General features: G+C 62.6%; 1 protein-coding gene across 4 annotated transcripts in view; it reads right to left on the bottom strand.

The window, feature by feature from the left end:
• PLEC (plectin) overlaps window positions 1-25243 on the bottom strand; it is a gene marked incomplete at its 5' end in the record, with an annotated part of 181230 nt that overhangs the window by 132477 nt on the left and 23510 nt on the right. Inside the window, one exon of one of the 4 annotated variants that reach the window (XM_084621766.1) lies at window positions 9389-9469. The exons of the other annotated variants lie outside the window; for them this stretch is intronic. Of the gene's footprint in view, window positions 1-9388; window positions 9470-25243 lie in introns of those variants that run through there. 4 annotated transcript variants of the gene reach the window in all.

The following is a 25243-nucleotide window of genomic DNA, read 5'->3' on the forward strand; positions in this document are numbered from 1 at the left end:
GCCTCTGTGCACACCCCCCGCCCGGTGTCTCCTACACCGGACCACCCAACACACAGTCTGCCCATCTGATACACTAGCCCAATCTGTGCACACCCGTCCGCCCACTGTCTCCTCCCCGCACCACCCAGTCTGCCCATCTAACACACCAGCACAGCCTCTGTGCACACCCCCCGCCCGGTGTCTCCTACACCGGGCCACCCAACACACAGTCTGCCCATCTGATACACTAGCCCAATCTGTGCACACCCGTCCGCCCACTGTCTCCTCCCCGCACCACCCAGTCTGCCCATCTAACACACCAGCACAGCCTCTGTGCACACCCACCCGCCCGGTGTCTCCTACACCGGACCACCCAACACACAGTCTGCCCATCTGATACACTAGCCCAATCTGTGCACACCCGTCCGCCCACTGTCTCCTCCCCGCACCACCCAGTCTGCCCATCTAACACACCAGCACAGCCTCTGTGCACACCCACCCGCCCGGTGTCTCCTACACCGGACCACCCAACACACAGTCTGCCCATCTGATACACTAGCCCAATCTGTGCACACCCGTCCGCCCACTGTCTCCTCCCCGCACCACCCAGTCTGCCCATCTAACACACCAGCACAGCCTCTGTGCACACCCCCCGCCCGGTGTCTCCTACACCGGGCCACCCAACACACAGTCTGCCCATCTGATACACTAGCCCAATCTGTGCACACCCGTCCGCCCACTGTCTCCTCCCCGCACCACCCAGTCTGCCCATCTAACACACCAGCACAGCCTCTGTGCACACCCACCCGCCCGGTGTCTCCTACACCGGACCACCCAACACACAGTCTGCCCATCTGATACACTAGCCCAATCTGTGCACACCCGTCCGCCCACTGTCTCCTCCCCGCACCACCCAGTCTGCCCATCTAACACACCAGCACAGCCTCTGTGCACACCCACCCGCCCGGTGTCTCCTACACCGGACCACCCAACACACAGTCTGCCCATCTGATACACTAGCCCAATCTGTGCACACCCGTCCGCCCACTGTCTCCTCCCCGCACCACCCAGTCTGCCCATCTAACACACCAGCACAGCCTCTGTGCACACCCACCCGCCCGGTGTCTCCTACACCGGACCACCCAACACACAGTCTGCCCATCTGATACACTAGCCCAATCTGTGCACACCCGTCCGCCCACTGTCTCCTCCCCGCACCACCCAGTCTGCCCATCTAACACACCAGCACAGCCTCTGTGCACACCCACCCGCCCGGTGTCTCCTACACCGGACCACCCAACACACAGTCTGCCCATCTGATACACTAGCCCAATCTGTGCACACCCGTCCGCCCACTGTCTCCTCCCCGCACCACCCAGTCTGCCCATCTAACACACCAGCACAGCCTCTGTGCACACCCACCCGCCCGGTGTCTCCTACACCGGACCACCCAACACACAGTCTGCCCATCTGATACACTAGCCCAATCTGTGCACACCCGTCCGCCCACTGTCTCCTCCCCGCACCACCCAGTCTGCCCATCTAACACACCAGCACAGCCTCTGTGCACACCCCCCGCCCGGTGTCTCCTACACCGGACCACCCAACACACAGTCTGCCCATCTGATACACTAGCCCAATCTGTGCACACCCGTCCGCCCACTGTCTCCTCCCCGCACCACCCAGTCTGCCCATCTAACACACCAGCACAGCCTCTGTGCACACCCACCCGCCCGGTGTCTCCTACACCGGACCACCCAACACACAGTCTGCCCATCTGATACACTAGCCCAATCTGTGCACACCCGTCCGCCCACTGTCTCCTCCCCGCACCACCCAGTCTGCCCATCTAACACACCAGCACAGCCTCTGTGCACACCCACCCGCCCGGTGTCTCCTACACCGGACCACCCAACACACAGTCTGCCCATCTGATACACTAGCCCAATCTGTGCACACCCGTCCGCCCACTGTCTCCTCCCCGCACCACCCAGTCTGCCCATCTAACACACCAGCACAGCCTCTGTGCACACCCACCCGCCCGGTGTCTCCTACACCGGACCACCCAACACACAGTCTGCCCATCTGATACACTAGCCCAATCTGTGCACACCCGTCCGCCCACTGTCTCCTCCCCGCACCACCCAGTCTGCCCATCTAACACACCAGCACAGCCTCTGTGCACACCCACCCGCCCGGTGTCTCCTACACCGGACCACCCAACACACAGTCTGCCCATCTGATACACTAGCCCAATCTGTGCACACCCGTCCGCCCACTGTCTCCTCCCCGCACCACCCAGTCTGCCCATCTAACACACCAGCACAGCCTCTGTGCACACCCACCCGCCCGGTGTCTCCTACACCGGACCACCCAACACACAGTCTGCCCATCTGATACACTAGCCCAATCTGTGCACACCCGTCCGCCCACTGTCTCCTCCCCGCACCACCCAGTCTGCCCATCTAACACACCAGCACAGCCTCTGTGCACACCCACCCGCCCGGTGTCTCCTACACCGGACCACCCAACACACAGTCTGCCCATCTGATACACTAGCCCAATCTGTGCACACCCGTCCGCCCACTGTCTCCTCCCCGCACCACCCAGTCTGCCCATCTAACACACCAGCACAGCCTCTGTGCACACCCCCCGCCCGGTGTCTCCTACACCGGACCACCCAACACACAGTCTGCCCATCTGATACACTAGCCCAATCTGTGCACACCCGTCCGCCCACTGTCTCCTCCCCGCACCACCCAGTCTGCCCATCTAACACACCAGCACAGCCTCTGTGCACACCCACCCGCCCGGTGTCTCCTACACCGGACCACCCAACACACAGTCTGCCCATCTGATACACTAGCCCAATCTGTGCACACCCGTCCGCCCACTGTCTCCTCCCCGCACCACCCAGTCTGCCCATCTAACACACCAGCACACCCAGCAGGGGAGGAGGGGGCAGGAACAGATCCCTGCACCAAGGCCAGGCGCCAGCCACGTGCTGGGCACAGACACCACAGTGATGGCACCAGGACAAAGAGCTGGGCACCTCCCCATAGCGAGAGATACAGCAGCACCCAAAGACCCACAGCCACCCGCACACACCTACAGCTCCACTGCACCCAAACACCCACGGCCACCCGCACACACCTACAGCCCCAAACATCCACTGCACCCAAACACCCACAAACACACACCTACAGCCCCACTGCACCCAAACACCCACAGCCACCCGCACACACCTACAGCCCCACTGCACCCAAACACCCACGGCCACCCGCACACACCTACAGCCCCACTGCACCCAAACACCCACGGCCACCCGCACACACCTACAGCCCCAAACATCCACTGCACCCAAACACCCACAAACACACACCTAAAGCCCCACTGCACCCAAACACCCACAGCCACCCGCACACACCTACAGCCCCACTGCACCCAAACACCCACGGCCACCCGCACACACCTACAGCCCCACTGCACCCAAACACCCACGGCCACCCGCACACACCTACAGCCCCAAACATCCACTGCACCCAAACACCCACAAACACACACCTAAAGCCCCACTGCACCCAAACACCCACAGCCACCCGCACACACCTACAGCCCCACTGCACCCAAACACCCACGGCCACCCGCACACACCTACAGCCCCACTGCACCCAAACACCCACGGCCACCCACCAACACCTACAGCCCCAAACATCCACTGCACCCAAACACCCACAAACACACACCTACAGCCCCACTGCACCCAAACACCCACAGCCACCCGCACACACCTACAGCCCCAAACATCCACTGCACCCAAACACCCACAAACACACACCTACAGCCCCACTGCACCCAAACACCCACAGCCACCCGCACACACCTACAGCTCCACTGCACCCAAACACCCACGGCCACCCGCACACACCTACAGCCCCACTGCACCCAAACACCCACGGTCACCCGCACACACCTACAGCCCCACTGCACCCAAACACCCACGGCCACCCACCAACACCTACAGCCCCAAACATCCACTGCACCCAAACACCCACAAACACACACCTACAGCCCCACTGCACCCAAACACCCACGGCCACCCGCACACACCTACAGCCCTAAACATCCACTGCACCCAAACACCCACAGCCACCCGCACACACCTACAGCCCCACTGCACCCAAACACCCACGGCCACCCGCACACACCTACAGCCCCACTGCACCCAAACACCCACGGCCACCCGCACACACCTACAGCCCCACTGCACCCAAACACCCACGGCCACCCGCACACACCTACAGCTCCACTGCACCCAAACACCCACGGCCACCCGCACACACCTACAGCCCCACTGCACCCAAACACCCACGGCCACCCGCACACACCTACAGCCCCACTGCACCCAAACACCCACGGCCACCCGCCAACACCTACAGCCCCACTGCACCCAAACACCCACGGCCACCCACCCACACCTACAGCCCCAAACATCCACTGCACCCAAACACCCACAAACACACACCTACAGCCCCACTGCACCCAAACACCCACAGCCACCCGCACACACCTACAGCCCCACTGCACCCAAACACCCACGGCCACCCGCACACACCTACAGCCCCACTGCACCCAAACACCCACGGCCACCCACCAACACCTACAGCCCCAAACATCCACTGCACCCAAACACCCACAAACACACACCTACAGCCCCACTGCACCCAAACACCCACAGCCACCCGCACACACCTACAGCCCCACTGCACCCAAACACCCACGGCCACCCACCAACACCTACAGCCCCAAACATCCACTGCACCCAAACACCCACAAACACACACCTACAGCCCCACTGCACCCAAACACCCACAGCCACCCGCACACACCTACAGCCCCAAACATCCACTGCACCCAAACACCCACCCGCACACACCTACAGCCCCACTGCACCCAAACACCCACAGCCACCCGCACACACCTACAGCCCCACTGCACCCAAACACCCACGGCCACCCGCACACACCTACAGCCCCACTGCACCCAAACACCCACGGCCACCCGCACACACCTACAGCCCCACTGCACCCAAACACCCACAGCCACCCGCACACACCTACAGCCCCACTGCACCCAAACACCCACGGCCACCCGCACACACCTACAGCCCCAAACATCCACTGCACCCAAACACCCACCCGCACACACCTACAGCCCCACTGCACCCAAACACCCACGGCCACCTGCACACACCTACAGCCCTAAACATCCACTGCACCCAAACACCCACAAACACACACCTACAGCCCCACTGCACCCAAACACCCACAGCCACCCACCCACACCTACAGCCCCAAACATCCACTGCACCCAAACACCCACAAACACACACCTACAGCCCCACTGCACCCAAACACCCACGGCCACCCGCACACACCTACAGCCCCAAACATCCACTGCACCCAAACACCCACAAACACACACCTACAGCCCCACTGCACCCAAACACCCACAGCCACCCGCACACACCTACAGCCCCACTGCACCCAAACACCCACGGCCACCCGCACACACCTACAGCCCCACTGCACCCAAACACCCACGGCCACCCGCACACACCTACAGCCCCAAACATCCACTGCACCCAAACACCCACAAACACACACACACTCCTACGGCCCCACACAGCCCCACTGCACCCAAACTCCCATGGCTACCCGCACACACCTACAGCCCCACTGCACCCAAACACCCACGGCCACCCACCAACACCTACAGCCCCAAACATCCACTGCACCCAAACACACACACACACACACACACTCCTACGGCCCCACACAGCCCCACTGCACCCAAACTCCCATGGCCACCCGCACACACCTACAGCCCCACACCTGCAGCCCCCTGCAGGCACTGAGCCCCGCACCTACACTGCCCCACACGCAGTGGGCCCCGCAGCCCCCGACACGCACTGAGCCCCGCACTCGCAGCCCCCCACACGCACTGAGCCCCACAACCCCCGACACGCACTGAGCCCCGCAGCCGCAGCCCCCTACACGCACTGAGCCCCACAACCCCCGACACGCACTGAGCCCTGCACCCGCAGCCCCCCACACGCACTGAGCCCCGCAACCGCAGCCCCCCAAACGCACTGAGCCCCACAGCCCCCCGCAGGCACTGAGCCCCGCACCTACACTGCCCCACATGCACTGAGCCTCGCAACCGCAGCCCCCCACACGCACTGAGCCCCGCAGCCGCAGCCCCCCAAACGCACTGAGCCCCGCAGCCCCCGACACGCACTGAGCCCCGCAGCCGCAGCCCCCCACACGCACTGAGCCCCACAACCCCCGACACGCACTGAGCCCCGCAGCCGCAGCTCCCCAAACGCACTGAGCCCCACAACCCCCGACACGCACTGAGCCCCGCAACCGCAGCCCCCCACATGCACTGAGCCCCGCAGCCCCCCACACGCACAGAGCCCCGCAGCCGCAGCCCCCCACACGCACTGAGCCCCGCAGCCCCCCACACGCACTGAGCCCTGCACCTACACTGCCCCACACACACTGAGCCCCGCACCCGCAGCCCCCGACACGCACTGAGCCCCGCACCCGCAGCCCCCGACACGCACTGAGCCCCACAATCCCCGACACGCACTGAGCCCTGCACCCGCAGCCCCCCAAACACACTGAGCCCCACAATCCCCGACACGCACTGAGCCCCGCAGCCGCAGCCCCCGACACGCACTGAGCCCCGCAGCCCCCCACATGCACTGAGCCCCGCACCCGCAGCCCCCGACACGCACTGAGCCCCGCACCCGCAGCCCCCCAAACACACTGAGCCCCACAATCCCCGACACGCACTGAGCCCCGCAGCCGCAGCCCCCGACACGCACTGAGCCCCGCAGCCCCCCACATGCACTGAGCCCCGCAGCCGCAGCCCCCCACACGCACTGAGCCCCACAACCCCCAACACGCACTGAGCCCCGCAGCCGCAGCCCCCCACACGCACTGAGCCCCACAACCCCCGACACGCACTGAGCCCCGCAGCCGCAGCCCTCCACACGCACTGAGCCCCGCAGCCGCAGCCCCCCACACGCACTGAGCCCCGCAGCCGCAGCCCTCCACACGCACTGAGCCCTGCAGCAGCGCTCACGGCTCGCCCAGGCTTTCTCCGACATTCGCACAGCTGCTGCCACGAAGCGCTCCATCTCCCAGGAACACCCACAGACGGGCCCGGACACATCCACGCACGCCTCCCTGCTGCACGGACACTGTCCCTGGGGCGGGGGGTCTCTGGTGCAGAGGCCACGGGGCTCCCCGAGGCTTGCAGCCCCTCCTGTCAAGGCAGCACTGCCCTTGGGCAGAGGCTGCCTGGCATAGAGAAGGCAGGTGCAGGATCCCTGAGTGCAGGCCCCGATCTGTGAGGCCAGGCCAGGATGCTGGCTCTGTGCCCAGCGGTCACAGCTCACAGCCATGTCACGGCAACCCACACGGAAACACGGCGTCAACCCAGGCCGAAGCCAAGGAGCAGGGGTTATGGCACGGACTCTGATGTGGGGAGAGCCCCTTAGTCATGGCTCCCTAGCTGCCTCACTCAAACCACCTTACAGCTAGGCACCCACCAGGCCGCACTGCCCCCCAGCCCCCATGGAGCAGGGGTTGCAACACCCGGGCTTCACCCCACAGGGCTCCCACATCCCTGCCAAGCCCCCGGGCCCCTGGCACCCCCTGCCGCCAAGCCCCCGGGCCCCTGGCACCCCCTGCCGCCAAGCCCCCGGGCCTCCTACATTCCTACCAAGGTTCCAGACCACTGGCACCCCCGACTCTACGCAGAGCCCCAGGACTCCCACACCCCTGCCGCCAAGCCCCCGGGCCCCTGGCACCCCCTGCCACCAAGCCCCTGGGCCCCTGGCATCCCCACCAAGGTTCCAGGCCACTGGCACCCCCAACTCCACACAGAGCCCCAGGATTCCCACACCCCTGCCAAACCCCCGGGCCCCTGGCATCCCCTGCCACCAAGCCCCCGGGCCTCCTACATCCCCACCAAGGTTCCAGGCCACTGGCACCCCCGACTCTACACAGAGCCCCAGGACTCCCACACCCCTGCCGCCAAGCCCCCGGGCCCCTGGCATCCCCTGCACCAAGCCCCCGGGCCCCTGGCACCCCCTGCCGCCAAGCCCCCGGGCCCCTGGCACCCCCTGCCGCCAAGCCCCCGGGCCCCTGGCACCCCCTGCCGCCAAGCCCCCGGGCCCCTGGCATCCCCTGCCGCCAAGCCCCCGGGCCCCTGGCACTCCCGACTCCACACAGAGCCCCAACACTCCCACACCCCTGTCAAGCCCCCGGGCCCCTGGCACTCCCTGCCACCAAGCCCCTGGGCCCCTGGCACCCCCTGCCGCCGAGCCCCCGGGCCCCTGGCACCCCCTGCCGCCGAGCCCCCGGGCCCCTGGCACCCCCTGCCGCCGAGCCCCCGGGCCCCTGGCACCCCCTGCCGCCGAGCCCCCGGGCCCCTGGCACCCCCTGCCGCCGAGCCCCCGGGCCCCTGGCATTCCCTGCCGCCGAGCCCCCGGGCCCCTGGCATTCCCTGCCGCCGAGCCCCCGGGCCCCTGGCACTCCCTGCCGCCGAGCCCCCGGGCCCCTGGCACCCCCTGCCGCCGAGCCCCCGGGCCCCTGGCATTCCCTGCCGCCGAGCCCCCGGGTCCCTGGCATTCCCTGCCGCCGAGCCCCCGGGCCCCTGGCATTCCCTGCCGCCGAGCCCCCGGGCCCCTGGCACTCCCGACTCCACACAGAGCCCCAACACTCCCACACCCCTGTCAAGCCCCTGGGCACACCCCACTGAGCTCCCGGGCCCCGACCCCCCCAGCACCAAGGCCCAGGGCTCCCACACCCCTGTGAAGCTCCCGGGCCCCCCCCCACCGAGCCCCCAGGTCCCTGCCAAGCTCCCTGGGCTCCCCTGACCCCACATGGAGCCCCCAGACCGCCCACATCCCTGCCAGGTCCCCCTTGCCATGACCCACCTCTGCACGGACCCATCAGCCTGGCTGCTCGGGGGGGGGCCGGGGGGGTTGCCACCTCCATCCCAGCGGGATGAGCAGCCTCGCACCTCCCCGTTGCCTTGGACACGGGCTCGGGCGCCAATCAGAGGCGGGCAGGGAGCCCGAGCAGCCGGGCGGGGGCGGCGGGCCCGGGGCCACGCGTCTCCCAGCCCAGGGACCCCGGGGATGGGCTCCAGGGGCTGCGCGCCCCGCTGGCTGCGCGCCCGGACCTGTCCTCGGCAGGTGCCAGGCTCAGGGGTCCCCCCCTCGGCCCTGCCGCCACGCGCCCCCCGGCCAGCCTGGGGCCGAGCCCATCACCGCCGCGTCGGGGCGCCCCGCGCCTCCCCCGGCTCAGCTGGGGCGGACGGAGCCACTCACCGCCTCCGGGTCCGCCGCGCCGCGCCCGGGCAGAGCATGGGGCTGGGGTGGGGGCCGCGGCGGGCGGGGCGGCGCTGCAGCCCTGCAGTGGGGTGCGCGCACAGCGCGTGCCCGGCTGCCCGTGCGCGCGCAGTGCCCGGCTGCCCGTGCGCGCGCAGTGCCCGGCTGCCCGCGCGGCGCGGGTGTCTCTGTGCGGGTCGCGCTCCGTGTGCCTGGGAGCTCGGGGGGTGCGCGCCAGCCCCTGTGTCTCTGCGCAGGGGGGAGTGTCAGCCGGGGAGGCGTGTCAGGCGGCGTGTGGTGTGGGTGTCAGTCATTGGGGGATGTCAGTGGGCGGCCAGTGGGGGCTGTCAGGCGGTGTCTGAGTGTGTTTCAGTCAGTGGGTGTCAAGCAGTGGGGGGGGTGTCAGTATATGGCTGTGTCAGGCGGGGGTGTCACTGTGTGGGTGTATGTCAGGCAGTGGGTGTCAGGCAGTGGGTGGGGTGTCAGGCAAGTGTGTGTCAGGCGGGGGTGTCACTGTGTGGGTATATGTCAGGCAGTGGGTGTCAGGCAGTGTGTGTCAGGCGGGGCTGTCACTGTGTGGGTATATGTCAGGCAGTGGGGGAGTGTCAGGCAGGGTGTGTGTCTCTCAGGCAGGGGGTGTCACGCGGGGGTGTCACTGTGTGGGTGTATGTCAGGCAGTGGGTGTCAGGCAGTGGGTGGGGTATCAGGCGGGGGTGTCACTGTGTGGGTGTATGTCAGGCAGTGGGTGTCAGGCAGTGGGTGGGGTGCCAGGCAGTGTGTGTCAGGCGAGGGTGTCACTGTGTGGGTATATGTCAGGCAGTGGGGGAGTGTCAGGCAGGGTGTGTGTGTCTCAGGCAGGGGGTGTCAGGCGGGGGTGTCACTGTGTGGGTGTATGTCAGGCAGTGGGTGTCAGGCAGTGGGTGGGGTGTCAGGCAGTGTGTGTCAGGCGGGGGTGTCACTGTGTGGGTGTATGTCAGGCAGTGGGTGTCAGGCAGTGGGTGGGGTGCCAGGCAGTGTGTGTCAGGTGTGGGTGTCACTGTGTGGGTATATGTCAGGCAGTGGGGGAGTGTCAGGCAGGGTGTGTGTGTCTCAGGCAGGGGGTGTCAGGCGGGGGTGTCACTGTGTGGGTATATGTCAGGCAGTGGGTGTCAGGCAGTGGGTGGGGTGTCAGGCAGTATGTGTCAGGCGGGGGTGTCACTGTGTGGGTATATGTCAGGCAGTGGGTGTCAGGCAGTGGGTGGGGTGTCAGGCAGTGTGTGTCAGGTGGGGGTGTCACTGTGTGGGTATATGTCAGGCAGTGGGTGTCAGGCAGTGGGTGGGGTGTCAGGCAGTGTGCATCAGGTGGGGGGTGTCACTGTGTGGGTATATGTCAGGCAGTGGGGGAGTGTCGGGCAGGGTGTGTGTGTCTCGGGCAGGGGGTGTCAGGCAGGGGGTGTCACTGTGTGGGTATATGTCAGGCAGTGGGTGTCAGGCAGTGGGTGGGGTATCAGGCAGTGTGTGTCAGGCGGGGGTGTCACTGTGTGGGTATATGTGAGGCAGTGGGTGGGGTGTCAGGCAGTGTGCGTCAGGCGGGGGGTGTCACTGTGTGGGTATATGTCAGGCAGTGGGGGAGTGTCAGGCAGGGTGTGTGTGTCTCAGGCAGGGGGTGTCAGGCGGGAGTGTCAGGCGGGGTGTATGTCAGGCAGTGGGTGGGGTGTCAGGCAGTGTGTGTCAGGCGGGGGTGTCACTGTGTGGGTATATGTCAGGCAGTATGTGTCAGACAGGGGTGTCACTGTGTGGGTATATGTCAGGCAGTGGGTGTCAGGCAGTGGGTGGGGTGTCAGGCAGTATGTGTCAGGCGGGGGTGTCACTGTGTGGGTGTATGTCAGGCAGTGGGTGTCAGGCAGTGGGTGGGGTGTCAGGCAGTGTGTGTCAGGCGGGGGTGTCACTGTGTGGGTATATGTCAGGCAGTGGGTGTCAGGCAGTGTGTGGGGTGTCAGATAGTGTGTGTCAGGCGGGGGTGTCACTGTGGGTATATGTCAGGCAGTGGGGGAGTGTCAGGCAGGGTGTGTGTGTCTCAGGCAGGGGGTGTCAGGCGGGGGTGTCACTGTGTGGGTGTATGTCAGGCAGTGGGTGTCAGGCAGTGGGTGGGGTATCAGGCAGTGTGTGTCAGGCGGGGGTGTCACTGTGTGGGTGTATGTCAGGCAGTGGGGGAGTGTCAGGCAGGGTGTGTGTGTCTCAGGCAGGGGGTGTCAGGCGGGGGTGTCACTGTGTGGGTATATGTCAGGCAGTGGGTGTCAGGCAGTGGGTGGGGTGTCAGGCAGTATGTGTCAGGCGGGGGTGTCACTGTGTGGGTATATGTCAGGCAGTGGGTGGGGTGTCAGGCAGTGGGTGGGGTGTCAGGCAGTGTGTGTCAGGTGGGGGTGTCACTGTGTGGGTATATGTCAGGCAGTGGGGGAGTGTCGGGCAGGGTGTGTGTGTCTCGGGCAGGGGGTGTCAGGCAGGGGGTGTCACTGTGTGGGTATATGTCAGGCAGTGGGTGTCAGGCAGTTGGTGGGGTATCAGGCAGTGTGTGTCAGGCGGGGGTGTCACTGTGTGGGTATATGTCAGGCAGTGGGTGGGGTGTCAGGCAGTGTGCGTCAGGCGGGGGGTGTCACTGTGTGGGTATATGTCAGGCAGTGGGGGAGTGTCAGGCAGGGTGTGTGTGTCTCAGGCAGGGGGTGTCAGGCGGGAGTGTCAGGCGGGGTGTATGTCAGGCAGTGGGTGGGGTGTCAGGCAGTATGTGTCAGGCGGGGGTGTCACTGTGTGAGTATATGTCAGGCAGTGGGTGTCAGGCAGTGGGTGGGGTATCAGGCAGTGTGTGTCAGGCGGGGGTGTCACTGTGTGAGTATATGTCAGGCAGTGGGTGTCAGGCAGTGGGTGGGGTATCAGGCAGTGTGTGTCAGGCGGGGGTGTCACTGTGTGGGTATATGTCAGGCAGTGGGTGTCAGGCAGTGGGTGGGGTGTCAGGCAGTGTGCGTCAGGCGGGGGTGTCACTGTGTGGGTATATGTCAGGCAGTGGGGGAGTGTCAGGCAGGGTGTGTGTGTGTGTCAGGCAGTGTGTGTCAGGCGGGGTTGTCACTGTGTGGGTGTATGTCAGGCAGTGGGTGTCAGGCAGTGGGTGGGGTGTCAGGCACTGTGTGTCAGGCGGGGGTGTCGCTGTGTGGGTATATGTCAGGCAGTGGGTGTCAGGCAGTGGGTGTGGTATCAGGCAGGGGGTGTCAGGCAGTGGGTGTCACTGTGTGGGTATATGTCAGACAGTGGGTGTCAGGCAGTGGGTGGGGTATCAGGTAGTGTGTGTCAGGCGGGGGTGTCACTGTGTGGGTATATGTCAGGCAGTGGGGGAGTGTCAGGCAGGGGGTGTGTGTCTCAGGCAGGGGGTGTCAGGCAGTGGGTGGGGTGTCAGGCAGTATGTGTCAGGCGGGGGTGTCACTGTGTGGGTGTATGTCAGGCAGTGGGTGTCAGGCAGTGTGCGTCAGGTGGGGGTGTCACTGTGTGGGTGTATGTCAGGCAGTGGGTGTCAGGCGGGGGTGTCACTGTGTGGGTATATGTCAGGCAGTGGGTATCAGGCACTGTATGGGGTGCCAGGCAGTGTGCATCAGGCGGGGGTGTCACTGTGTGGGTGTATGTCAGGCAGTGGGCGGGGGGTATGTCAGGATCTCTCAGCGCCAGCCCTCCATGCATGATTGCCCAGGACGAGGCGGCAGCCGGCTCCCCCGCGCCCCGCCCAGAGTAGCGCTGGCCCCAGCCAGACGGAAGAGCAGGGCCTATCGGCCTCATGCACAGACAGGAGAGCGCCAAGCCGCATTAACCCTCCCTGCGCCATGCCCAGAGAGAGGAGAGATCCCTCTGGAACCCCACCCCGACCTCGGGACTTAACCTTTCCCATGCCCAGAGACACCGCCCCCCGGGTCCCCGAGGTTAACCCTGCACAGGCCGGAGAGCTGGGCGGAGGCTGCCTAGGCAGGTACTAACCCCACTAGGGCTGCTGAAGCGTGACTGCCCAGACCTCGCCACACCCTGTCCCGCTAGGAGGGAGGGGCTGTGCCAAGCCCCCAAGAGAGATTCACCCTGAATCCTGCCACCCCAGGGAACAGCCTCCCAGCTAGGGGGAACCCCAGCCCCTGCACACACCCGGGGGTGGGGGGGAAACACACCCACAGGGCCCAGGGCTGCTCCCTACAATCATTCCTGGGCTTTGCCCTATTGTAGGGGGCTGCTGAGAGTGCAGCCCCCAAAACCACACCGGTCTCTTTGGCTACAATCTGCCAACAGAAACTCAGATGTACTTATATAGTCCATCGCCGCAGCATCAGGGCTGGCCCTCTCCCCGGCACTCTCAGCCACTCGTGCTGCCCGTTAGCTGCTCCCCAGGCATGCGGTGGCCAGCGCCAGGCAGCCTAGAGTGCTGGGTCCTCCCCACCCGAAGCGCTAAGCCAGCTGCCCTCAGCTGTGTTTCCCCAGGCGAGTCTCAGCCAAGCGTCCCCATGGCCCGGCTCTGGTTTCACTGGGGTTTGCAGCCCCCCACCAGTCAGTACTGTCTGCGGGCCTCAGTAGCCAGCTCGTGAGGGAGGCTGTACGCACGCGGTGCATGGCCCAGGGGAGCCCAGGTCCGGATGTTGCCACTTCAACAGGGATGTTGACAAACCGGGCGGGGTTCAGAGAAGAGCTAGGAGGGGCAATTGGAGGGCAGGAAAAGAAGCCGTCAGCAGGGCTCATCAGGAGAAGGGAGGAGACCAGCCCAGGCTACAGCCACCTTCCTGGAGAGGAGCCTTCTGCCAGCAGGCAGAGCAAGAGCCCGGGCAGGACGCAAAGGGTGTGTCAGGCAGTGTGTGTCAGGCGGGGGTGTCACTGTGTGGGTATATGTGAGGCAGTGGGTGTCAGGCAGTGGGGGAGTGTCAGGGCGCCAAGCTCTTTGAGCATGGGAGGGTCTCACCCGCCAGAGTGACTGGACCCAGGCCAGGGACCAGAGCGAGAGGAGGCGGGTTTGTAGCCGAGAGGGCAGCATGGCTTGGCGGGGGGGGGGCCACGGAGCAGGGGGCACTGGGCAGCAGGGGCACTTCCCACTGCCTCCTAGGAGATGCCATCCCTGCGAGTCCCGTTGTGTCTATAGCTGAACCATGATGTATACACACACTCCACCCCATCTCACACTGCACCCCCTCTCACACACTGCACCTCACACACACATTGTACCCCAGAGACATTGCACCCCATCTCACTGTGACAAAGTGGGACTGTTCTTAATGTTTCCTCTGAATAGTGTGGGGGTGCCTCAGTTTCCCCTAGGCAGTTCTTAAGTCTCTAGGTGGTGGGGTAAGAGTGTATGATCCTTGCAGAGCTCTAGAGGGCCAGTGTGTGCAGGGGTCTGGACACAGAGAATGGCCAACGCCCTGTTTCCTGGCAACTGATGGCCTGGCCCTTCCCCCCTGCAAGGTGAGGGAACCCGGTGACCTGCTGGCCCGGGAAAGGGTCAAAGCCCAGAGGAGGAGGGGCTGGAGGGAGTTTCAGTTTGGGGCTGGCTGGGGACATGGAGTGAAGGGCAGACATGGTTGTCTGACTCACTACCCCCAAAATGGACCCAGCTGAGGGGTCCCGTTCTCTCCACCTACCAGCTCTGTTTTAGACCATGTTCCTGTCGTCTAATAAACCTTCTGTGTTACTGGCTGGCTGAGAGTCCCGCCTGACTGCGGAGTTGGGGTGCAGGACCCTCTGGCTTCCCCAGGAGCCCCGCCTGGGCAGACTCACTGGGGGAAGCACACGGAGGGGCAGAGGAGGCTGAATGCTCCGAGGTCAGACCCAGGAAGGTGGAAGCCGGGTGAGCTGTGTGTCCTGTAGACAGGCTGCTCACAGAAAGGAGACTGCCCCAGAGTCCTGCCTGGCTTCGTAGGGAGCAGTTCCAGAGCATCGCCCGGGGACTCCGTGACAACTGGTGGCAGCGGTGGGATGTACTGCACCCCGTGGATGGCACTTCCTGCACTAAGTGACTGGGGAGCAGTAAAACGAAGGGGGATTGATGAGGAACAGGCGTGCTGAAGGCTCAGAGAGGAGCGGTTTCGGGGGGCGGTTAACCCCTGGGAGTGTGTGACCAGCAAGAAAGACTGTGCAGTAATGGGGTCCCCCTGGGGACTGTGGTGAGCAGTCTCAGGGGCGGAGGAGCCTGCGGATTGGCCCTGGGAGAGAGAAGGACTTTTGCAGTAACAGGGTCCCCCGGGGGATTGCAGCGAGCGGTCCCAGGGTGGAGGAGTCTGCAGCTCGACCCTGGCAAAGAGGTGGTGACCTGGAGAAGGGCTGGCACACTAGGGGTTCTCCCTGGAAACTGTGGGGAGCTGAGAGCACACAGGCCTGTGAGTCCTCAACAACTTGGGAGGAGCGGAGTGATGGCCTGTCACCGTCTCCTGAAGAAGGACATTGTAACCCTGTGCAGGAAGAGAGGGTTGAGCATTGGGAAGTTCACCAAAGCACAGTTCATCGTGCAGCTGGAGGAGGATGACCGCTCTAAGGGACAGATTCCTGACCCCAAATGGGGCTATAGCAGGATCTGGGAGCAGCTGGAGTGGTAGCCAGGCATCCCCAAGACTCCTGTCCCCGACCAGACGGGGGTCTTCACGATCGGGTTCCCCATCCGGGGATTGGAGACGGACGGGATTGGAGCTGAGTCCGAGGGAGCAAGAGGACTGTGAGAGACAGCGAGAGCCCGAGAAAGAGCTGCAGAAGCAGCAGCAGCATGAACTGGCAGTGGTGGGGTGGAGAGGCCTGGGGGACCTCCCCGGGGTGAGTGGGGATAGACCCCGGGGGGCCAGTTCCACAGGGAACCTCGAGACTAAATTGCTGCCCCTGGTTAAGGAGGAGGGGGGATGTGGATGCCCACCTCACTGCCTTTGAGCAGGCTGGCAATTTCAACCAGGGGGACCCTGCGGAAAAGCCCCGGTGTCTAGCTCCCTTGCTGGATCCCAAGGCCATAGACTCCGTCAGCCAGATGGGTGGGGAGGTGGACAGGCTCCCACTCCTGACCCCAACCTGTATGTCTGTGTGGAGTTTCCTGGGGCCAGGCCCCTCGGACCCCCAGTGGGAGCGGAAGGTGATGGTCAATGGGGAGACGTTCCTGGGGTGGCGAGATCCTGGGACAGAGAGAACTGTTGTCAGGCCCTGGGTGGTGCAGCCTCAGATGCTGAGGGCCTGTGTGAGCTGGGTGAGGGTCCTAGGGACGAAGCCCCTCGCCCTGCCTATGGCCCAGATCCCTGTGCAGACCCAGGAGGAGTGGGGCTGGCTGGTCGTTGGGGTGCCCCAGGACACCAGCTGCGAGACCCTGTTGTGGGGTGACTGTGTCTCTTTGGGACAGGATCCAGGCCCTGCTCCTGTAACGGCCAAGGGTTTGAATTTGAATCCAGGGAACCATTCGGTGGAGAGGGAAATGGTCAGTGAAAATGCAGATGACCTGGCTGGCAGCAGGGAGGAGCTGCTAGGCTCAGGCTGGCTCTGATGCAGTGAGGAAAGCAGTGAGCTCGCTGCCTACCCCCACTGGGAGAGCAGGGGCAGCGCTGAGCACAGGGGGAGTTGAGACCCCAGCTGAGTGGCGGGAGACACAGGCAGGGCAGGGGATCTGTGGGGAGTGGCAAGGTGCTGGGTAAGGAAAGTCTGGATGAGCCTAGGCAGCCTTGTGAGCTGATGGCTGTGTCTAGTCAGCAGGGTGGGAAGGCGAGGAGAGTGGAAGATGAGTGTCCCTGGACCTTACCTGTTAGCTGGGGGGAGAAGTGTGACAGTGAAGGAAACGTGTCTGTGTCTGTCAGGGGTATTGACTTGCCTGTGGAGGGAGCTACCCTGATCTCCAAGCAGTTGTCTGTGACCAGCCTTGTGTGCTGGGACCAGGGGAATGAGATCCCAAGCTGTGTGTCTGGTAAAGGAGAAAGTGTGTCCGGCTCTTCTTTGTCTGTGGAGCAGACAGAAGGGGCCTTTCAGCCTGTGACGGTTGAGGGTCGTGCACTTGTCTCAGAGCTGGTTCTGGATTCAGCTAAAGCCCAGGAGGGGAAGGGTCCTAAGTTTGTGTCTGCTCGGGAGAATGGCCCTGTAACTAGGTCGCATCCAGTTAGTGCCTATGTAAAATCCCAGAGCCCAGACAATTCTGGTGCTTGTATTTTGCCTGTTGCTAGTGTGTTGTTGGGGGAGGGTGTCGCAACTCTGTCTTATCAGGGTGAGATCCTAGCCAGGGCACAAGGAGAGCATGAAGGTGTGTGATTGTGTTACCTACTGAGGGTGTGGAAACCTGTAGCAAGAAGACGACATATACACAGAGTTCTGCAGTTTCCACAGTATGCATCCGATGAAGTGAGCTGTAGCTCACGAAAGCTTATGCTCAGATAAATTGGTTAGTCTCTAAGGTGCCACAAGTCCTCCTTTTCTTTTTGCAAACCCTCGGCAGTTACAAGGAGCAGGGCCTGGATCCTGTCCCAAAGAGACACAGTCACCCCACAACAGGGTCTCGCAGCTGGTGTCCTGGAGAACCCCAACAACGAGCCAGCCCCACCCCTCCTGGGTCTGCACAGGGATCTGGGCCATAGGCAGGATGAGGGGCTTCATCCCTGGGACCCTCACCCAGCTCACCCAGCCCCTCAGCATCTGAGGCTGCACCACCCAGGACCTGACAACAGTTCTCTCTGCCCCAGGACCTCGCCACCCCGGGAATGTCTCCCCATTAACCATCACCTTCCGCTCCCCCGGAGGTCCGAGGGGCCTGGCCCCAGGAAACTCCACACAGACATATAGGTTGGGGTCAGGAGTGGGAGCCTGTCCACCTCCCCACCCATCTGGCTGACGGAGTCTATGGCCTTGGGACCCAGCAAGGGAGCTAGACACCGGGGCTTTTCCGCAGGGTCCCCTTGGTTCAAATCGCCAGCCTGCTCAAAGGCAGTGAGGTGGCATCCACACACCCCCCTCCTTAACCAGGGGCAGCAATTTAGTCTCGAGGTTCCCTGCGGAACTGGCCCCCCGGGGTCTATCCCCACTGACCCCTGGGAGGTCCCCTAGGCCTCTCCACTCCCCCACTGCCAGTTCATGCTGCTGCTGCTTCTGCAGCTCTTTCTCGGGCTCTCGCTGTCTCTCTCAGTCCTCTTGCTCTCTCAGACTCAGCTCCAATCCCATCCGTCTCCGATCCCCCGATGGGGCACCCGATCGTGAAGACCCTCGTCTGGCCGGGGACAGGAGTCTTGGGGATGCCTGGCTACCACTCCAGCTGCTCCCAGATCCTGCTATAGCCCCATTTGGGGTCAGGAATCTGTTCCTTAGAGCGGTCATCCTCCTCCAGCTGCAGGATGAACTCTGCTTTGGTGAACTTTCCAACACTCAACCCTCTCTTCCTGCACAGGGTTACAATGTCCTTCTTCAGGAGACGGTGACAGGACATCACTCCGCTCTTCCCAGGTTGTTGTGGACTCACAGGCCTGTGTGCTCTCAGCTCCCCACGGATTCCAGGGAGAACCCCTAGTGTGCCAGCCCTTCTCGAGGTCACCTCCTCTCTACCAGGGTCGAGGTGCAGACTCCTCTACCCCTGGGACCGCTCGCTGCAATCCCCAGGGGAACCCTGTTACTGCAAAAGTCCTTCTCTCTCCCAAGGCCAAGCCGCAGGCTCCTCCGCCCCTGAGACTGCTCATCGCAGTCCCCAGGGGGACCCCATTACTGCACAAACCTTCTCGCTGGTCACAGATTCCCAGGGGTTAACCACCCTCCAAAACCGCTCCTCTCTGAGCCTTCAGCACACCTGGTCCTCGTCAATCCCCCTTCGTTTTACTGCTCCCCTGTCACTTACTGCAGGAAGCACCGTCCATGGGGTGCAGTACATCCCACCGCTGCCACCAGTTATCACGGAGTCCCTGGGCGATGCTCTGGAACTGCTCCCCATGAAGCCAGGCAGGACTCTGGGGAAGTCTCCTTTCTGGGAGCAGCCTGTCTCCAGGACACACAGCTCACCCGGCTTCCCCCTTCCTGGGTCTGACCTCGGAGCATTCAGCATCCTCTGCCCCTCTGTGCGCTTCCCACAGCGAGTCCGCCCAGGCGGGGTCCTGGGGAAGCCAGAGGGTCCTGCCCCCAACTCCACAGTCAGACATGACTCTCAGCCAGCCAGTAAAACAGAGGTTTATTAGACGACAGGAACATGGTCTAACACAGAGCTTGCAGGTGCAGAGAACAGGACCCCTCAGCTGGGTCCATTTTGGGGGGCAGTGAGCCAGACAACCACGTCTGCCCTTCACTCCATGTCCCAGCCAGCCCCAAACTGAAACTCCCTCCAGCCCCTCCTCCTCTGGGCTTTGTCCCTTTCCGGGCCCGGAGGTCACCTGATCCCTTTGTTCTCCTACCCTTTAGCTCTCACCTTGCAGGGGGGAAGGGCCAGGCCATCAGTTGCCAGGAAACAGGGTGTCAGCCATTCTCTGTGTCCAGACCCCTGCACACACCTGCCCTCTAGGTCCCTGTAATGATCATACACCCTTATCCCATCACCTAGATACTTAAGAACTGCCTAGGGGAAACTGAGGCACCCCCACACTATTCAGAGGAAACATTAAGAACAGTCCCACTTCGTCACAGAAGGTGGAAGCTGTGTGAGCTGTGTGTCCTGCAGACAGGCTGCTCCCAGAAAGGAGAGTTCCCCAGAGTCCTGCCTGGCTTCATGGGGAGCAGTTGCAGAGCATCGCCTGGGGACTCTGTGACACTCACATACTGCACTCACCACTGCACCCAGCACCTCACATTGCACACCACCCACTGCACCCCCACCCCATCTCACATTGCACACACCTCACCCTGTTATTGTTCCCCCACCCACACACTGCACCCCTCAATTACACACACACACTACACTCCCTGCACACACACTGAATCCCCCACCTGCACAGACACTGCACCCCATCACACCCCCTCCCCACAGACTGCACACACCCACAAACTGCACCCCTCATTTACACACACACTGCAGCCCCCCTCCCATCACATCTCAGGAAGAAGCAGCTCCCACATCACACGCATGTGCACGAACGCACACACACATCTATTCTCCTTCATTACAACTGTGGGGGCAAGATCCGCCCCCTAGCCAGGTCACTCTGCCTGGAGTGCTCCCCGCCTCCTCCCCCGCCACCACGATGGTAATAGGCAGTGTGACACTGTGTATCTTGGGGGAACACCCTGCGCCTCCATATTCATCATTATGATAGGATTGCATGGTATCCAGTGCAAAGTTTGTCATGTCGGGTGGCTTCGGAAGGCTCATGATGCACTGAGCAGTGTTGTTACAGTGATGTGATAGGTTATAATTTCATGTATATAGTTATGAGGCTGAAAATGTGTCCTCATGGCTTAAAACAAGCCCAGGAAAAACTGTCCAGGAGCAGAGGGGCAGTTCACAGCTCATCAGGGCATGTATGGGACAAACCCAGTCCAACCCCATAGGAACAAAGGACACTGGCCTAGGCAGCAACAAAGGATCTGTTGGACTCTCCAGTGAGTTACCCCCCTTCGCTTGGTCAGTTTGGGACGGCGATGAGGTAATGCTCCCCTGACTCTGAAGGGGGAGGGGGACAAAGATCAAAGGGAGAGACGTTTGCCATGCTCTTCCTCCTCCATCTACAGCCACCACCACCAGGTGACTGAAGCGCTGATCAAAGGGGAGAGCCTGGCTGAAGAGCAACCAGCCAGCCTGTGGTGAGAAGCATCAGAGTTTGTAAGGGCACTGAAAGTCTTACGATCAGCTTAGTATGCGTTTTGCTTTTATTTCATTTGACCAACGTTGATTTGTGCTTTGACTTATCACTTAAAATCTATCTTTATAGTTAATAAATTTGTTTGTTTATTCTACCTGAAGCAGGGCGTTTGGTTTGAAGCGTGTCAGAGACTCCCCTTGGGATAACAAGCCTGGTACATATCAATTGCTTTGTTAAATTGACGAACTCATAGAAGCTTGCAGCATCCAACGGGCGTAACTGGACACTGCAAGACAGAGGTTCCTAGAATTGTGTCTGGGACCGGAGATATTGGCTCGTGTCGTTTGGTTGCACAATCCAAGCTGCGGCTGGCCAAAAGTGCTCACACATGCTGGGAGCAGCTTACATGCCAGAGGCTGTGCATGAACAGCCCGGGAGTGGAGGTTCTCACAGCAAAGCAGGGTAAGGCTGGTTCTCAGAGTGGAGGATTGGAGTGACCTAGCAGGTCACCGGTCCAGATAACACCAGGGGAACATCACAGGCAGCAGGTGGGTGTGAGGATGTGACGCAGCAGGGAGGGGGGAATGTTGACCTGGGAATGTGCCCTGGGGATGGGAGACCTGAGAGCCTGTCACCTGAGCCAGGAGGGGGAGGGGGAGGTAACACCTCTGCCCAGGAATGTGAAGACAGGCTGAGAAGGGAGCCTGCTGAGGGGGGTTTGGTTTCAGTTTGGTGCTGGGTGGAGGAACACAGGGAACCCCAGGGCTGGGGTCTAAGCTCCCTGCTCCCCCAGAAGGACGTGATTGAGGGGTCCTGGTTGTACCCACAAGCTCTGTTGTGGACTGTGTTCCTGTTGTCCAATAAACCTTCGGTTTTACAGGCTGGCTGAGAGTCTCAGTGGATCCCAGGAAGAGGGGTGCAGGGCCTGGACTCCCCCACACTCCGTGACAACTGGTGGTAGCGGAGGGATCTACTGCACCCCGTGGACGGCGCTTCCTGCAGTAAGTGACTGGGGAACAGTAAAATGAAGGGGGATTGACGGGGACCGGGCGTGCTGAAGATTCAGAGAGAGACGGTTTCAGGGGGCGGTTAACCCCTGGGAGTGTGTGACCAGAGAGAAGGACTTTTGCAGTAACAGGGTCCCCCGGGGGATTGCAGCAAGCAGTCCCAGGGGCGGAGGAGTCTGCAGCTCGACCCTGGCAAAGAGGTGGTGACCTCAAGAAGGACTGGCACACAAGGGGCTTTTCCTGGAAACCGTGGAAAGCTGCCCGGCCTGCGAGTGGCCAGCAGGGAGATGTACGCTAAACGCCTGAAGAGCGACCTGGTGGTCCACCAAGGAACAGCTGATTGCCCAGTTGGAGGAGAGGGATCGCTTGGATGACCCGATCCCTGTCCCTGAGGGGAGCCGCCCGGTGGACGCAGTGTGGGCCCTGGGGCCTGATGGGGCTGGGAGGGGTCAGACTGCTGCCCAGGACATCCCGAGACCCTTCCTACCTAGGCCTGGGGGAAGGGTTGGGGGAAGCCCAGCGAATACCGAGGGCACCCTGACCCCAGCAGCCAGCAGGGGATCCTCCCAGCGGAGCTCCCCATCCCTGGAGCGGAGGCGGCTGGAATGGGAGAGGGAGATGAAAATGAGGGAGCTGGAGGATCATGAAAAACAACGTCAACATGAGGAGAAACAACGTCAGCATGAGCAGGAGGAGAAGGAGAAACAACGTCAACATGAGGAGAAACAACGTCAACATCAGCAGGAGGACAAGGACAGGGAACGTCAGGAGAAGGAGAAACAAAGACAGCATGAACTGGAGCTGGCCAGGCTGAAGAGCAGTGGGGCCCCAGCTGCGGGGAGTGAGGGGGAACCCAAGACTGCAAGGAGCTTTGATAAGTGCTTCCTGGCGCAGCAGAAGGAGGGGGAGGACAAAGATAGCTTCCTGATGGCCTTTGAGAATGCCTGCGAGATGCACAGGATTGACCCTGCAGACAGGCTCCAGTTTCTCACCCCCTTACTGGACCCCAAAGCCGTGGAGGTGTACAGCCGGATGAAAGGGCCGGAGGCAGGGGACTATGAACTGTTCAAACAGGCCCTGCTCCGTGAGTTTGGGCTGACCCCCGAGATGTACCGGAGAAGGTTCCGGAGTCAGCGTAAAACGCCTGAGGTCACCTACCTACAACTGGTCAACCGGATGCAGGGGTATGCCCGCAAGTGGACAGCTGGGGCCCGAGCTAAAGAGGACCTGCTTGACCTAATCGTACTGGAGCAACTGTATGATCAGTGCCCTTCCGACCTGAGGCTGTGGTTGGTGGACATAAAGCTCGAGAACCCCCAGCACGCAGGGCAGCTGGCCGACGAGTTTGTGAACAGTCGGTCAGGGGGTAGCAGGGAGGAGCCCCAAAAGAACAGGCCCCCCCCCCGATGCAGAGAGAGAGTCACCAGGGGGCCTCCCAGCGGGGAAATAGGGAGAACCCCCTTGAAAGGGGAACACCTGGCGTCGGGCCCCTCCGACCCGCTCGAGGGGAGCGACGTGACCTGAGCTGCTATCACTGTGGCCAGAGAGGCCACGTACGGACCCAGTGCCCCGGGCTCAGGGACAAACTGAGCAGACCCAACCTACCCAGGGTTAACTGGGTAGGGACCCAGCTGGACGAGGGGCAGACGACCCAGGCAAGGGGGGCTACCAGTTTACCACCTGCTCAGGAGGGAAGAGTACCCCAGGCCAGCTCCGCCAGAGGGCTGGAGGCTCTGGACTCAGGGTGCTCGGTTTACAGGGTGGGCGCGGGGTTGTCCCTCTGGAGAGAGTGCCTTGTTCCCCTGGAGGTGGATGGGAGGAAGGTCAATGGATACTGGGATATGGGCGCGGAGGTGACGCTGGCCCGGCCCAAGGTGGTGGCCCCAGATCGGATGGTGCCCAACACCTACCTGACCCTGACGGGGGTGGGCGGGACCCCATTTAAGGTGCCCGTGGCAAGGGTACACCTGAAATGGGGGGCCAAGGAGGGCCCCAAGGATGTGGGGGTACACCACCATTTGCCCACTGAAGTTTTGATGGGGGGAGACCTAGAGGACTGGCCAAGCAAGCCCCGGACCGCCCTGGTTGTGACGCGTAGCCAGAGCCGGCGAGGGGCACTGCCCCCTGACCTCGGGGAGGGTATCACACCGGAGGCGCAGGACCCTACTCTGGTGGGGAGGGAGCGCCGAGGGGCACGGCTCAGAGAGGCGGAGGCCTCAGACCTGGTCACTGAGGGGGAACCGGGCCCCGTCCCTGCCCCAGCCGCTGAGTTCCAGGCCGAGTTGAGGAAAGATCCCTCCTTGCGGAAGCTCAGGGACCTGGCCAACCTCAGGGTGGGACGGACCATGGGGAGAGGCTGCCAGGAGAGGTTCCTGTGGGAGAAGGGGTTCCTGTACCGAGAATGGGCTCCCCCAGGGGAAGTGGAGTCCTGTGGGGTCAGGAGGCAGCTGGTGGTCCCCCAGAAGTATTGCCGCAAGCTCCTGTCCCTGGCCCATGACATCCCCCTCGCAGGGCACCAGGGAATCCGGCGCACCCGGCAGAGGTTGCTACAGAACTTTTACTGGCCCGGGGTCTTTACCACGGTCCGGCAGTATTGCCGATCCTGTGACCCCTGTCAGAGGGTGGGGAAGGCCCGGGACAAGGGGAAAGCGGCTTTGAGACCTTTGCCCATCATAGAGGAGCCTTTCCAGAAGGTGGCCATGGACATTGTGGGGCCTCTCAGCAGGACGACCCGGTCGGGGAAGAAATACATTCTGGGGGTGGTAGATTTTGCCACCCGCTACCCCGAGGCAGTGCCCTTAGCTTCCATTGAAGCAGACACCGTGGCCGATGCGCTCCTGACCATTTTCAGCCGAGTGGGGTTCCCCAAGGAAGTCTTGACAGACCAAGGCTCCAACTTCATGTCGGCCCTGCTCCGGTGCTTGTGGGAGAAATGTGGGGTCCGGCACGACTGGGCCTCAGCGTAGCACCCCCAGTCCAATGGGCTGGTGGAGAGGTTCAATGGGACGCTAAAGATGATGCTGAAAACCTTTATGAACCAGCACCCGCAGGATTGGGACTTACCTCACCTGCTGTTCGCGTACAGGGAGGTGCCCCAGGAGTCGACCGGATTTTCACCTTTCGAACTGTTATATGGAAGG

Source organism: Lepidochelys olivacea (assembly GCF_965140295.1).
Source record: "Lepidochelys olivacea isolate rLepOli2 genome assembly, chromosome: 2".
Classification (NCBI taxonomy): domain Eukaryota; kingdom Metazoa; phylum Chordata; order Testudines; family Cheloniidae; genus Lepidochelys; species Lepidochelys olivacea.